Raw genomic sequence first — 12,576 nt, 5'->3', positions numbered from 1 at the left:
TGCCTCCATTGTTTTTCTGAGATCTTGGATCATCTTTTTCTTTTTTTTTTTTAACATCTTTATTGGAGTATAATTACTTTAAGATTGTGTATTAGTTTCTGCTTTATAACAAAGTGAATCAGCTATACATATACATGTAGCCTCATATCTCTTCCCTCTTGCATCTCCTTCCCTCCCACCCACCCTATCCCACCCCTCTAGGTGGTCACAAAGCACCGAGCTGATCTCCCTGTGCTATGTGGCTGCTTTCCACTAGCTATTAGTTTTAATAGCTATTTGGTAGTGTATATACGTCCATGCCACTCTCTCAGTTTGTCCCAGCTTACCCTTCCCCCTCCACATGTCCTCAAGTCCATTCTCTAGTAAGTCTGTGTCTTTATTCCCATCCTGCCCCTAGGTTCTTCATGACCATTTTTTCCCCCTTAGATTCCATATATATGTGTTAGCATACGGTATTTGTTTTCTGACTTACTTCACTCTGTATGATAGACTCTGGGTCCATCCACCTCACTACAAATAACTCAGTTTCGTTTCTTTTTATGGCTGAGTAATATTCCATTTTATATATGTCCCACATCTTTTTTATCCACTCATCTGTCAATGGGAATCATCTTTACTATCATTATTCTGAATTCTTTTTCAGGTAGATTGCCTATCTCTACTTAGTTGTTCTTCTAGGGGTTTATCTTCTTCCTTATTCTGGAACATATTCCTTTGCTATCTCATTTTGTCTAACTTTTTATGTTTATAGTCCCACAGGCTGCAGGATTATAGTTCCTCTTACTTCTAGTGTCTGCCCCTGTCTTGTGGCTTCTTTTTATTTTGGAAGGAGAAAATCTTTTTTGGTATGTTCCATTCCTTTTTTGTCAATGGCTATTCAGCAGTTAGTTGTGATTTTGGTGTTTTCATGAGAGAATGTGAGCTAGGTCCTTCTACTCTGCCATCTTATCTGGGAATCAATGCTGGCTTTTATCTGACTGTAGTTTTCCTTCATTTATTTGTATCTCTGCATAGTATTCCCCTTGTGACTATACTACACTTATCTGTCCATTTTCTTATTGATGGATAATTTGATTATTTCTATCTTATTATGAACAATGCTGCTACTATTATTCTTGGACATATCTACCTGAGCCTAAGTGCAAGATTCATTACCATACCTGACTTTAATTTTTGTACATAGTACGAGGTAGGAATGAATTGACTTTTTCCAAGATTGGTAATAAATCCTACCATTATTTATTAAATAATTCATTCTTTCCCCAGAGCTACATTAAACCTGTATATACATGTGGATCTGTTTATTGTTTTTTTAAATTATTTTCATCCATTTACCACAACCAGACTGTCATAAAAACTATGTATTTATAAAAAGTCTTGATATCTAATAAGAAAATCTACCAACTTGGTGGTTCTTTTCAAGTGTATCTTGGTTACTCCTGGTCTTTTTCTTTTCCATATTCACTTAAAATTTGGTATGTCAGAGGAATGATAGAAGATAAGGGACTAGATTTACTCTCCTACATTAATACCAGAAAATGGGTCATGCTAAAAACTTAATGATGGTTTTCAGATATTGGACAACAGAGAACATGGCACAGTGATTTCTGAGAAAGCAAGGTGAGCCCTTTAAGTGCCATTGTTCATTGCTTAAGGAAAGTTTTCAGGCTACAGCACAAGGAGGGGAAACTCAAACAGAATCTAGCAGTTTGTTCTTAGTTCAGAAAAACCAAGGAAGCTAGAATTTTGGAGCAAAAGCCTGGAGAGGAGGCAATTGAAGAGACAGAGGTCCAAAGATCTTCTGATAGATCCTCTTGAGTCTTTGGCTGATTTCTGATCTGCAAATACATATAAGGAAACTACTGAGGCTGGGGAAAGGACCCCCATAAAAGAGTAAGAAAAACATTTTCTAAACTCACACAGGGCCCCAAATAGTTTCCATTCCCATCAGCTAGAATGGAAAGACTTCCTAATAGACATGGTATATGGTAGCGTCATAAAAAGGATAGTGCTGCAGTAGTGGAGTCAAAGTAGCCGAAACCTATAGATCATTTTTAATCTGCCATAAAATAACTTTAAAACAAAAGTGAAATGGATAAAAATGATTACAAATAATGTTACTTTTTCCCAAAAATAGCCCAACCATATTTAACAGAATGCCACAAAATCTATCTCCAAAAGTAAAAAAAGTCATAATGCCTAGCATCCAATAAAAAATTACCAGCTATTACTAATATCTTTTTTGACCCACCTCCTAGAGTAATGAAAATTAAAACAAAAATAATCAAATGAAACCTAATTAAACTTAAAAGCTTTTGCACACCAAAAGAAACCATAAACAAGTCAAAAAGAAAACCTTCAGAATGGGAGAAAATATTTGCAAATGAAGCAACTGACAAAAGACTAATCTCTAAAATATACAAGCAGCTCATACAGCTCAATATAAAAAATCAAACAACCCAATCAAAAAATGGGTAGAAGACCTAAATAGACACTTCTCCAAAGAAGACATACAGATGGCCAACGAACACATGAAAAGACACTCAACATCACTAATTATTAGAGAAATGTAAATCAAAATTACAATGAGGTATCACCTCACACAGGCCAGAATGCCCATCATCAAAAAAATCCACAAACAATATATGCTGGAGAGAGTGTCGTGAAAAGGGAACACACATACACTGTTGGTGGGAATATAAGTTGATACACCACTATGGAAAACAGTATGGAGGTTCCTTAAAAAACTAAAAATAGAACTACCATATGACCCAACATCCCACTACTGGGCATATACCCAGAGGGACCCATAATTCAAAAGAACACATGCACCCCAATGTTCAATGTAGCACTCTTTATAATAGCCAGGTCATGGAAGCAACCTAAATGCCCATCAACAGAGGAATGGATAAAGAAGATGTTGTACATATATACAATGGAATATTACTCAGCCTTATGAAGGAATGAAATTGGGTCATTTGTAGACACGTGGATGGACCTAGAGAGTTTCATACAGTGCAGTAACTCAAAGAGAAAAGCAAATATCATATAATAATGCATATATGTGGAATCTAGAAAAATGGTATAGATGATCTTATTTGCAAAGCAGAAATAGAGACACAGATGTAGAGAACAAACGTATGGATACCAAGGGGGAAAGGGTTGTGGTGGGATGAATTGGGAGACAGGTTGACCACAATCAGAAGCCCATGCACCACAATGAAGAGTAGCCCTCACTTGCCGCAACTAGAGAAAGCCCATGCACAGCAACGAATACCAAATGCAGCCAAAAATAAATAAATAAAATAAATAAATTTATAGAAAAAGGAAAGAAAACCTACACTATGGAAGAAATTTTTGCAACAACGTGACTGGCAAGGGGTTAATATTCAAAATATACAAAAACTCGACAGCCACATGTAAAAGAATGAAGTTAGAACACTCCCTAACACCATACACAAAAATAAACTCAAAATGGATTAAAGAACTAAATGTAAGGCCAGACACTATCAAACTCTTAGAGGAAAACATAGGCAGAACACTCTATGACATAAATCACAGCAAGATCCTTTATGACCCACCTCCTAAAGAAATGGAAATAAAAACAGAAATAAACAAATGGGACCTAGTGAAACTTAAAATCTTTTGCACAGCAAAGGAAACCATAAATAAGATGAAAAGAGAACCCTCAGAATGGGAGAAAATATTTGCAATGAAGCAACTGACAAAGGATTAATCTCCAAAATTTACAAGCAGCTCATGCAGCTCAATATCAAAAAAACAAACAACCCAATCCAAAAATGGGCAGAAGACCTAAATAGATATTTCTCCAAAGAATATATACATATTGCCAACAAACACATGAAAGAATGCTCAACATCATTAATCATTAGAGAAATGCAAAGCAAAACTACAATGTGATATCAACTAACACCAGCCAGAGAGGCCATCATCAAAAAATCTACAAACAATGAATGCTGGAGAGGGTGTGGAGAAAAGGGAACCCTCATACACTGTTCTAAAAAACGAACTACTGTATGACCCAGTAATCCCACTACTGGGCATATACCCTGAGAAAACCATAATTCAAAAAGAGTCATGTACCACAATGTTCATTGCAGCTGTATTGACAATAGTCAGGATGTGGAAGTAACCTAAGTGTCCATTGACAGATGAATGGATAAAATAGATGTAGCACATATATACAATGGAATATTACTCACTATAAAAAGATTGAAATTGAGTTATTTGTAGTGAGGTGGATGGACCTAGAGTCTGTCATACAGAGTGAAGTAAGACAGAAAGAGAAAAACAAATACCGTATGCTAACACATATATATGGAATCTAAAAAAGAAACAAGAAACAAAAATGGTCATGAAGAACCTAGGAGCAAGACAGGAATAAAGATGCAGACCTACTAGAAAATGGACTTAAGGTCATGGGGAGGGGGAAGGGTAAGCTGGGACAAAGTGAGAGAGTGGTAGTGTATATACAGACACATATACACTACCAAATGTGAAATAGATAGCTAGTGGGAGGCAGTCTCTTAGCACACAGAGATCAACTCGGTGCTTTGTGACCAGCTAGAATGGTGGCATATGGAGGATGAGAGGGAGGGAGATGCAAGAGGGAAGAGATATGGGGATATATGTATATGTACAACTGATTCATTTTGTTATAAAGCAGAAACTAACACACCATTGTAAAGCAATTATACTCCAATGAAAACGTTAAAAAAATATAGAAACTCAATATAAAAAACCTCAGTCAAAAAATGCATAATAACCTAAACAGAAAAGTATTTCTATTCTGGAAATGCTAATCCGATGTGTTAGGTGCAAGACTTTAGCACGCGACTTCTATAGACAAGAGAAACTAGACTAAGCACAAAAGAATGTAGACCTTATCACCTAGATTTCATCGTATTTTTCCCGGGGACCCCAGTGGGCTTTGCCGGTGACGTCATGGATGCTACAGATTCTCCTCTTTCTCACTGCCCTTGCCGCAGCAGAGGGGAACTGGAACACCATAATGACATCTACAGTCACACCATCTTCCTCTGGACTATGACACACAAGAGAAAGCTGTGTGACTGACAGGGCCTTGGTGCGCCGGCTGCATGTCAGACCTGTGCCTCTGAGATGGGAGAGCCAAGTTCAGGACGTTGGTCCACTAGAGACCTCCCGGCTCCATGTAATATCAAATGATGAAATCTCTCCCAGAGATCTCTGTCTCAACGTGAAAATCCAGCTCCATTCAATGATCAGCAATCTACAGTGCTGGACACCCTATGCCACACAACTAGCAAGACAGGAAATCAACCTCACCTATTAGGAGAGAGGCTGCCTAAAATCATAATAACATCACAGAAACTCCAAAACACACCAACAGACACGGTCCTACCCACCAGAAAGAAAAGATCCAGCCTAATCTACCAGAACACAGGCACCAGTGTTCCCCTCGATGAGGAAACCTACACAACTCCCCAAACCAACCTTACCCACTGGGGTCAGACACCAAAAAACAACAAGAACTACAAACCTGCAGCCTGCAAAAAGGAGACCCAAAACACAGTAAATTAAGCAAAATGAGAAGACAGAGAAACACACAGCATATAAAGGAGCATGGTAAAAACCCACCAGACGAAACAAATGAAGAAGAAATAGGCAGTCTATCGGAAGAAGATATAAGAGTAATGGTAGTAAAGATGATTCAAAATCTTCAAAATAGAATGGAGAAAATACAAGAAATGCTTAACAAGGACCTAGAAGAACTAAAGAGCAAGCAAACAATGATGAACAACACAATAAGTGAAATTAAAAATTCTCTATGAGGAACCAATAACAGAATAACTGAGGCGCAAGAACGGATAAGTGACCTGGAAGATAAAATAGTGGAAATAACTACCACAGAGCAGAATAAAGAAAAAAGAGTGAAAAGAATTGAGGACAGTCTTAAAGACCTCTGGGACAACATTAAACACCAACATTCAAATTATAGAGGTCCCTAAAGAAGAAGGGGAAAAGAAAGGGACTGAGAAAATATCTGAAGAGAATAGAGTTGAGAATTTCCCTAATATGGGAAAGGAAATTGTCAATCAAGTCCAGGAACCGCAGAGATCCCACACAGGATAAATTCAAGGAGAAACACTCCAAGACACATATTAATCAAACTATCAAAAATTAAAGAAAAATATTAAAAGCAGCAAGGGAAAAACAACTAACATACAAGGGAATCCCCATAAAGTTAACAGCTGATCTTTCAGCAGAAACTCTGCAAGCCAGAAGGGACTGGCAGGACATATTTAAAGTGATGAAAGGAAAAATCTACAACCAATATTACTCTACCCAGCAAGGATCTCATGCAGATTTGACAGAGAAATTAAAACCTTTACAGACAAGCAAAAGCTAAGAAAATTCAGCACCACCAAACCAGCTTTATAACAAATGCTAAAGGAACTTCTTTAGGCAGGAAACACAAGAGAAGGAAAAGACCTACAATAACAAACCCAAAACAATTAAGAAAATGGGAATAGGAACATACCTATTGATAATTACCTTAAATGTAAATGGATTAAATGCTCCCACCAAAAGACATAGACTGGCTGAATGGATACAAAAACAAGACCAATATATATGCTGTCTACAAGAGACCAGCTGCAGACCTAGGGACACATACAGACTGAAAGTGAGGGGATGGAAAAAGATTTTCCATGCAAATTGAAATCAAAAGAAAACTGGAGTAGCAATTCTCATATCAGATAGAAAAGACCTTAAAATAAAGATAATTATAAGAGACAAAGAAGGACAGTCCATAATGATCAAGGGATGAATCCAAGAAGAAGATATAACAATTGTAAATGTTTATGCACCCAACATATCATCTCAATATATAAGGCAATTGCCAACAGTAAGACAATCATAGTAGGGAGTTTAACACCCCATTTTCACCAATGGACAGATCATCCAAAATGAAAATAAATAAGGAAACACAAGCTTTAAATGATACGTTAAACAAAATGGACTTAATTGATATTTATAGGACCTTCTGTCCAAAAACAACAGAATAAACTTTCTTCTCAAGAGCTCATGGAACATTCTCCAGGATAGATCATATCTTGGGTCACAAATCAAGCCTTGGTAAACGGAAGAAAAATGAAAGCATATCAAGTATCTTTTGCCACCACAATCCTATGAGACTGGATGTCAATTACAGGAAAATATCTGAAAAAAATACAAACACATGGAGGATAAAGAATACACCACTTAATAACCAAGAAATCACTGAAGAAATCAAAGAGGAAATTTAAAAATACCTAGAAATGGGCTTCCCTGGTGGTGCAGTGGTTGAGAGTCCGCCTGCCGATGCAGGGGACACGGGTTTGTGCCCCGGTCCGGGAAGATCCCACATGCCATGGAGTGGCTGGGCCCGTAAGCCATGGCCACTGAGCCTGCACATCCAGAGCCTGTACTCCACAATGGGAGAGGCCACAACAGTGAGAGGCCTGCGTACCACAAAAAAAAAAAAAAAAAAACCTAGAAAGAAATGACAATGAAAACATGACAACCCAAACCCAATGTGATGCAGCAAAAGCAGTTCTAAGAGAGAAGTTTATAGCAATACAATCCTACCTCAAAAAATAAGAAACATCTCAAATAAACAACTTAAACTTACACCTAAAGCAATTAGAGAAGGAAGAAGATAAAAGCCCAAAGTCAACAGAAGGAAAGAAATCATAAAAATCAGAGCAGAAATAAATGACAAAGAAATGAAGGAAACAATAGCAAAGATCAATAAAACCAAAAGCTGGTTCCTTGAGAGAATAAACAAAATTGATAAACCATTAGCTAGACTCATCAAGAAAAAAAGGGAGAAGACTCGAATCAATAGCATTAAAAATGAAAAAGGAGAAGTAACAAGTGTCACTGCAAAAATACAATGGATCGTGAGAGATTACTACAAGCAACTATATGCCAATAAAATGGACAACCTGGAAGAAATGGAAATATTCTTAGAAATGCACAGTCTTCCAAGACTGAACCAGGAAGAAATAGAAAGTATAAACAGACTAAGCACAAGCACTGAAATTGAGGCTGTGATTAAAAATCTTCAAATAACAAAAGCCCAGGACCAGATGGCTTCACAGACGAATTCTACCAAACATTTAGAGAAGAGCTAATACCTATCCTTCTCAAACTCTTCCAAAATACAGCAGAGGGAGGAACACTCCCAATCTCATTCTACAAGGCCACTATCACCCTGATACCAAAACCAGACAAAGACGTCACTAAGAAAGAAAAATACAGGCCAAAATCACTGATGAACATAGATGGAAAAGTCCCCAACAAAATACTAGCAAACAAAATCCAACAGCACATTAAAAGGATCATACACCATAATCAAGTAGGGTTTATCACAGGAATGGAAGGATTCTTCAATATACGCAAATCAATTTATGTGATAAACCATATTAACAAATTGAAGGATAAAACCCATGATAAGCGCAATAGATGCAGAAAAAGCTTTCGACAAATTCAGTATCCATTTATGATCAAAACCCTCCAGAAAGTAGGCATAGAGGGCACTTACCTCAACATAATGAAGGTCATTATGACAAACCCACAGCCAACATCATTCTCAATGGTGAAAAACTGAAAACATTTCCTCTAAGATAGGGAACAAGACAAGGTTGTCCACTCTCATGACTATTATTCAACATAGTTTTCAAAGTTTTAGCCACAGCAATCAGAAAAGAAAAAGAAATAAGAGGAATCCAAATCAGAAGAGAAGAAGTAAAACTGTCACTGTTTGCAGATGACATGATACTACACATAGAGAATCCTAAAGATACTACCAGAAAAATTAGTAGAGCCAATCAATGAATTTGGTAAAGTAGCAGGATACAAAATTAATGCACAGAAATCTCTTGCATTCCTATACACTAATGATGAAATATCTTAAAGAGAAATTAAGGAAACACTCCCATTTACCATTGCAACAAAAAGAATAAAATATCTAGCAATAAACCTACCTAAGGAGACAAAAGAACTGTACGCAGAAAACTATAAGACAATGATGAAAGAAATTAAAGGTGATACAAACAGATGGAGAGATACACCATGTTCTTGGATTGGAAGAATGAACATTGTGAAAAAGACTATACTACCCAAAGGAATCTACAGATTCAATGCAATCCCTATGAAACTACCAATGGCATTTTACACAAAACTAGAACAAAAAATTTCACAATTTTATGGAGACCGAAAAGACCCTGAATAGCCAAAGATATCTTGAGGAAGAAAAACGGATCTGAAGGAATCAGGTTCCCTGACTCAGACTATACTACAAAGCTACAGTAATCAAGACAGTATGGTACTGGCACAAAAACAGAAATATAGGTCAATGGAACCAAGATAGAGAGCCCAGAGATAAACCCACACACATATGGTCACCTTATCTTTGATAAAGGAGACAAGAATATACAATGGAGAAAAGACAGCCTCTTCAAAAAGTGGTGCTGGAAAAACTGGACAGCTACATATAAAAGAATGAAATTTGCACACTCCCTAACACTATACACAAAAATAAACTCAAAATGGATTAAAGACCTAAACGTAAGGCCAGGCACTGTAAAACTCTTACAGGAAAACATAGGCAGAACACTCTGACATAAATCACAGCAAGATCCTTTTTGACCCACCTCCTAGAGAAATGGAAATAAAAACAGAAATAAACAAATCAGAGCTAATGAAACTTAAAAGCTTTTGCACAGAAGAGAAAACCATAAATAAGATGAAAAGACAGCCCTCAGAATGGGAGAAAATGTTTGCAAATGAAGTAACTGACAAAGGACTTATCTCTAAAATTTACAAGCAGCTCATGCAGCTCAATATCAGAAAAACAAACAACCCAATCTAAAAATGGGCAGAAGACCTAAATAGACATTTCTCCAAAGAAGATATACAGATTGCCAACAAACTCATGAAAGGAAGCTCAACATCATTAATCATTAGAGAAATGCAAATCAAAACTGCAATGAGGTATCAGCTCACACCAGTCAGAATGGCCATCATCAAAAAATCTAGAAACAATAAATACTGGAGAGGGTGTGGAGAAAAGGGAACACTCTTGCACTGCTGGTGGGAATGTAAATTGATGCAGTCAGTATGGAGAATATATGGAGGTTCCTTAAAAAACTACAAATAGAACTACCATATGACCCAGCAATCCCACTACTGGGCATATACCCTGAGAAAACCATAATTCAAAATGAGTCATGTACCAAAATGTTCATTGAAGCTCTATTTACAATAGCCCGGAGATGGAAACAACCTAAGTGTCCATCATCGGATGAATGGATGGAGAAGATGTGGCACGTTTATAGAATGGAATATTACTCAGCCATAAAAAGAAACGAAATTGAGCTATTTGTAATGAGGTGGATGGACCTAGAGTCTGTCATACAGAGTGAAGTAAGACAGAAAGAGTAAAACAAATACCGTATGCTAACACATATATATGGAACCTAAGAAAAGAAAAGTCATGAAGAACCTAGGGTTAAGATGGGAATAAAGACACAGACCTACTAGAGAATGGATTTGAGGATATGAGGAGGGGGAAGGGTAAGCTGTGACAAAGTGAGAGAGTGGCATGGAGATATATAGACTACCAAACGTAAAATAGATAGCTAGTGGGTAGCAGCCGTATAGCACACGGAGATCAGCTTGGTGCTTTGTGAATACCTAGAGGGGTGGGATAGGGAGGGTGTGAGGGAAGGAGATGCAAGAGGGAAGAGATATGGGAACACGTGTATGTGTATAACTGATTCACTTTGTTATAAAGCAGAAACTAACACACCATTGTAAAGCAGTTATATTCCAATAAGGATGTTAAAATAAACAAACAAATAAAAAAGTCGTGTAGCAGAATGTTCATTTCAGCTCAATTTGCAGTAGCCAGGACATGGAAGCAACCTAAATGTCCATCGACAGATGAATGTGTAAAGAAGATGTGGCACATAAATACAGTGGCATATTACTTAGCCCTAAAAAGAAATGAAATTGAGTTATTTGTACTGAGGTAGATGGACCTCGCATCTGTCATACAGAGTAAAGAAAGTCAGAAAGAGAAATACAAATACTGTATGCTAACACATATATATGGAGTCTAAAAAGAAAAAAGAAAAAAATGGTTCTGAAGAACCTATGGTCAGGACAGGAATAAGGATGCAGACATAGAGAATGGACTTGAGGACATGGGGAGGGGGAAGGGTAAGCTGGGATGAGGTAAGAGAGTGGCATGGACATATATACACTACCAAATGTAAAATAGATAGCTAGTGGGAAGCAGCCGCATAGCACATGTTGATCAGTTTGGTGCTTTTTGACCACCTAGAGAGGTGGGATAGAGAGGGTGGGAGGGAGTCACACAAGGGAGGGGATATGGTGATATATGTATACGTATAGCTGATTCATTTTGTTATACAGCAGAAACTTACACAATATTGTAAAGCAATTATACTCCAATAAAGTTGTTTAAAAAAAAAAAGCAGCCATGGAAAATAGACGTTACACACAAATGAACACAAATATGAATAATCGCAGATACCGTCAGAAACAGTGAAAGCCACGATACAGTGTAGTGACATTTTATAATACTGAAAGAAAAAAATTCCTTGAAGAATTTTATAGTCTGAAATCAGTATATCAAAAAGAAATATAAATCCTTTTCAGATATAAAAAACTAAAAGAATTCATTGCCAGAAGACCAGCACTAGAAAAATGTTAAATGAATTTCTTCGGGCAGACAGAAAATGATACCAGATGGGTATTTGGCTCTATACAAGGAGATGAAGAGGATTAGAAGTGGTACATATATAGAAAAATATAAAATCCTTTTTTCTTAATCTTAAAATTTTTAAAAATTACAATTCACTCTCTAAAGCAAGAATCAAAGTCATACAAATGAATATAATTCTATATATAAACATAAATATATATATATGTATAATCTATAACATTTGTTAAATTAGAATGCATGACAGCAATAACACAAAGGCCAACAGGGAAAATGGAAGAATATTTTTGCCATGTTCACACTATATGTGAGGTGACATATTATTTGTAAGAAAACTCTGGTAAGTAAAAATTGTATATTAAATGCCCTATGTAATCACTAAAAACATTATAGTGAATAAACCTATTATAGAAATAAAAGGAAATATAAAAATGCTCACTTAGTACAAAGCAGTCAGAGAAAGATGGAGAAAGGAAGAAAGGCCCTATGGGGCAAATAGAAAACAACTCTAAATATGATAGATTTAAACCAAACAATATTAATAACCATATTAAATGTAAATGTTCTAAACATCCAAATTAAAAGAAGATTGTCAAGTTGAACATAAAAAGCACAACTGAACCGTATGCTCATTGCAACACACCTATTGTAGAAACAGGATAGGTTAAAAACAAAAGAACTAGGGGATACCATGCCAGTACTAATCCAAAAAAAAGCTAGAGTGGCAATATCAATATTAAAGTAGATTTCAGAGCAACAGATATTACCAGGGGTCATTT

Source organism: Delphinapterus leucas, chromosome 2 (assembly GCF_059928025.1).
Source record: "Delphinapterus leucas isolate spDelLeu-1000000601 "Yukka" chromosome 2, BTC_Dleu_Yukka2, whole genome shotgun sequence".
NCBI classification, from domain to species: Eukaryota; Metazoa; Chordata; class Mammalia; order Artiodactyla; family Monodontidae; genus Delphinapterus; species Delphinapterus leucas.
This window is presented reverse-complemented; position numbering follows the sequence as displayed.